Source organism: Meleagris gallopavo, chromosome 5, assembly GCF_000146605.3.
Source record: "Meleagris gallopavo isolate NT-WF06-2002-E0010 breed Aviagen turkey brand Nicholas breeding stock chromosome 5, Turkey_5.1, whole genome shotgun sequence".
Classification (NCBI taxonomy): Eukaryota; Metazoa; Chordata; class Aves; order Galliformes; family Phasianidae; genus Meleagris; species Meleagris gallopavo.
The window spans coordinates 22,759,029-22,764,026 of NC_015015.2; positions in this window are offsets into that span (position 1 = coordinate 22,759,029).

Consider the following 4,998-nt stretch of genomic DNA (forward strand, 5'->3'; position numbering starts at 1 on the left):
TCCTCAGATCTCCACTAGCATCTACTTGTACACTCTGCAAAGAGAAAAAATACAACAACCAATCAAAACCTACAGAAAGCCCCTGAACTAAATTAGTTTCACCTTCTGCAGCCACTATGGGATTATGCTCGTTTCCAAACTGGAACAGCTTTCAACTCAAGTTCTGAGCTGGGAAACCTCCTCAGCTGCCGCAGAGCAGCCCAGGCACTTCTATCAGCTTGGCACACAACAAGTGAGCCAGAGTGCCCGTATCACGGCCACCAGCAGCTTCTTCCAGAAGCCCAACAATGCAAATGCGTAGCCTTATTAAGAATTAATAACACAACAGAGCACACGATATTTAAATTGTGAGAATTGCTGGACGCAAGCACAGCTCCTAAATTATTCAGTTCTTTGCTCTTGCCCATCTCCCCCCAGTTGTGGGAGCTCAGAGGAGGGCCTTCTGTGAGAGAGGAAGAGATGTGGGGCAGACACGAAGCCAGGAGGCAGCAACCAGCAGCTTCTGCCCACACACAGGCTTCAAGCTGTGCCGCGACTCCCTGAGTAGAGGACCTCTGTGGTGGCACCGCCTCGCCAGGCACAGGGATTCACTTCTTACCTGGATGTGGGCCACGGCGGGACAACTGGCACACACCACGGGGTTCCTACAAGACTCGTTATGAGGCTGAAATGGGGCAAATTCAACCAGCATAGAAACACTGACATGCTGAGAACGAGAAAACAAACACGAGTCTTTGAAATAAATTAGTTATTCAGCTGTTCTCAGCCACGGCACTGGTACCCACAAGATCCTATCACTTCTACCTTACCTCACTCTCCCTCCACATGCCACCCACCTTAATTACTCCTTCTGTCTACACGCCTTCCTCTTCTTTTCATAAACACTGTGCAAGAGCTAAAATTGCTACTCCCAGCCTGATCCTACTACTACTTTTTGTGACAAATGATAGTACCAGCTGGTCAAAGCCGCAAGCAGAGCCAAAAGCAAAGCCTACTCTCTGCCAGAGCTGTGCTAGGTGGGACGTCATGTTACACTCACCCACACGTAAACACGAGCGAAGCGAGATCCAAACCCAGAAGAGACAGAACGGCCTCCAACACCTCTCATGGCCAGTGAGGGACAGAAGAGGCTGAGGCGGCCTCCCAGTCACCCTACCAGAGGGAGGGGAAGCACCACGTCTGCTGGGCCCATCTTATGAGTCAGAAGGGAGAAGCAAGATGATCTGTGGGAAGAACACCAATGCCCCAGGCATGGTTTAACCGCTACGAGCGGAAACTGATACAGACACTGCAGCAGAGCGGCTCAGTGCCCTTGCGTGAAGTAATTCTGATGAAATGCAGCAAGGGTCTTCATCAAGAAAAGCACTCCCACTACCTGATGAGACATAACGAGGCAAAGGAGGCAAAACTTTCCATCCCACCCCACAGGAGCCTCTCTGGAGCAAGTCAAACCAACCCTGGCAAGCAGATGCAGCAAAACTGGTGCCAAAGCTATGCGTAAGGTGAAGGACAACCATTTGACACTGGCAGTGGGAAATTCAGTTAGCATAAAAACAGAAGTAGGATGCAACAAAGACAGCGATAAAGATGATAAAGGGCTTGCAACACTGTGCAACACTGCTGCTGAACTCACAGATATGACAAAGTTTAAGAAAAAAGGCTGTTCTGCTCATCAGACAATACTCAGTTCTGAAGAGCATCAGATGCATTCCCGACAATCTGGATATCTCTGCCCCATGTGCAAAAAAAACCGAGGTTGAAATCCCAAATACAATTTAGGTGAAGTACTCAGAAATTAGGTCATAAACAACACAGAAAAGAGAAATTGCAACAACCATCACGGGATTGACCCAAGGCAAGGTGATGACCAGTTCTTTTTGAGGACTGCCCCAGCTGTGAACACTGAAGGCTGTGGAAGAAAAGAAACCATGAACCTTTGTTCCTTGCTACCACACTGATGCATTTTTTCCTCACACTGGCCTAGAAAAGCACCAGTCTCTCACTTGACTGCAGTCCCTAAGAACACAGCAAGAGAACTGCCTCAGAACAGGAACTCTGGGTGCATGCAAGCGGCTCTTCTTACTTTTACATCACTACAACGGTGCTGCTAGCAGATGAGAAAAGGAAACGTAGCAGCAATTAACACAATACCTCACCACTCTGTGGGTTCTGGCCTCAAAAGGCACAGCCCCACATTTGGGAGCCCTGAGCTGTGAGGAAATGCCAGAGCTCACAGCAGCACAAGACCTCCTTTTACTTGCAGGGTATGTAGATTTAGTCAATTAGTCCAGCTCCAAGAAACAAACCCGGAGCGAATTTCTTGATTATCAACAGTAATTTTCACATGCTCACAACAGATTTAAAGGCCCCAAGTGACAGAGAACCTCCTATCTCCCAAATTATTTTCTCTCTCAGCCAACAGAGCAAAGAGTAGCAGAATTACAGAGGCTCAGTTACAGAGAGCGCACAGAAGGTCATCACTACACTTCTTCATAGCTCTTAAGGCACAGAAGGAGAAGCTGCAAACCCTTCTGTGACCAAACAAACACCACAATTATTCCACACATTACCAGATTATCCCACTTAGAACATTCTCTTCCAACTGAAGCCTCGTGCTGCTTATTTTTATTTCACTTCTTGTTAGGTCACCAACAATGCTTTTCCTTCATGAGAACTTACACTTTGAGAAAGATGGAGACTGCTTAAACTGTGGAAGTTAATCTTACACATTAAGATTTGATTGTAGCTTTCAAATGCTTTCTTACATATTAAGAGTTCCTCCTGTTTCTATAACCTTTCCTCACCTCTGCAAACCCCCACTCATTCTGCATTTTCTGCCTTTGTGTTGAGTAACGATGTCAAAGGCTTTCCAGCAAAGGGGCTGGTAATGCATCTTAAATGTAACGTATCCTAAATGTCACAACAGTAAGGCAGAGGACGCTGGCAGGAATTACTCCAGGCTGTAACATATGTATAATGGAAAGTAAGTGAAACATTCAGCTCCATGCTTACTTGTGACAGAGAAGTATCACTTTCCACCCTGTGGGCAGGTGGCACTACCCCCCTAGTTAAAGCACTACAGCATGCCATGGTAACGTATCTACAGGTAACGTCAGCCATAATGCCAAGTGACTCAAATTTACACCCTTTTTATTTCATAAATATTTGTTTTTTTCAACTGACTCATTGCACAGGATAGTAAATAGACCAGACCGAGCACCTCTGCAGAAGTATCGCTAACACATCCCACCCATACCTATTTAGGTGATTTGATGAGGGAAGATGAGAGGGAAAGAACTACAAATGAGGAGCCTCTGTGTCCCCAACCCCAAGTCAGATCAAATCAAAGCCAATTTTAATTTAATTTAGAAAGGCAATACAAACAAGTGTTGTAAGCAAAACTTGGTATGCACCGATACATCCTGCCATCAATCCCGACATCCAATAAAGCAAAAAGCTACTTTGGCAAGGCTTACTATTTAACGTCTCTGGAACTTTCACTTCCCCGTCTCCAGCATCCTTCTGAGGAGAGTTAGGCTGGACTTCATCACAGACACAGCCTGCCTTTTTCCAAAGAAACTGCAGAATGGGATCAAGGCTGCAGAAGAGGTTGGTCCCACAGAGTATTTACTCCTGTTTTTCTATAAAAGCTTGAAACCAGAAGAGTTTGCTACAGAGCCTTCAGTTCTCTGCCATTCAAAACTTCATCACATAACTCACTCACTATCAGAAGGGGCCGTGTTGTGTGTGTTGTGAAGATGAGGTTCTGTCAGTGGGGACACAATTTTCCTTCTCTTTTTAAAAGTAATGGTGTGAAAGCCAACACAAACTTGCAACTTGGGAGAGTAGGACGTTAATTTGCTAAAAGCACAGAAGCCCTGACTTTCTGCAATAGTGGAGAAGTACCTACAACAATTTTTAGTGAAGACAAAACTATAGTGTTTTTTTTTAAAAAAAAAAAGCATGTTAGAGACTTGTTGATGATTTTGTATTTCGTTACACACACACAGTAAGATGTGTGAGGAGCATGTAATTAATTGCAAAGTGATCAAACTGGATTTGAGAGCTATACGTTTTCCAACTATAAAGCAGCATAAAGCAAAAGGACAGTTTATAGCAGTAATGATCGATCAGTTCAGAATTACATAACAAGCCATCAGATGATGGCAAGATGGGATCTTGCGAGAGCTGCATTTTTGCTGTGCTGGTTGCCTTGGATGCCCTCCCTGATGTGTCAGGGTTGCAGATTTTCATTAGTGCTGAAAACCGCCAGCACTTCTTGTGCCTGCCCAAAATAGTTCCCAAGGCTCAACCAGCACGAAGGCCGAAAATGGAGACGCTTCCCAAACGACCTGTATTTGAATGACATCGCTTTATCTGTATGACCCTCAGGACACCAAAACACGCTCTCCCTCCCCTCGCTCCCGCCCAGCAGGAGCAGCAGCCTCTGCGCAGATAAGCGATGCTGCAGAGAGCACGGCAAGGACACGGAGCGCAGGTGAGCAGAAGCGGTGGCCGGGCTGCACAGAAAATGGCTGGCTCGGCGGGAAGCACAGCGCGCCGACACGCACAGCTCCGTCCCACCTCCCCGGGATGTGATGTGCAGCACGCGCTGCTCCGTGCGTGCCTGACAGCAGCGAGGCGGATGGGCGACGCTCAGGGGAAAAGAGAAGAAAGCCTGGGAGCGAAGCGGCTTACTTCCAGCGCTCATTTCCCTGAGCGCCTCATTATCGTGACTCCACATCAACAGTACCGCGGAGGGCTCCTCTCCCTTCGCTCCGACAACCCGACACGGCAAAGCGGTGACGGCCATTTCCAAAAGGAAAACGCTCTCGATTTACACGTTACTTCTTAAGAGATCATCTAACATAACGCGGATTTCCCACTCTATTGTCTCGGGAAACGGGAGGCTCCGCCGTTTGCAAAGCGACGAGCGAAAGCGCCGTTCGAGTCACGCCGCAGCACGGCACACCTCGCTCACCCCTCCGCTCCGGCCCC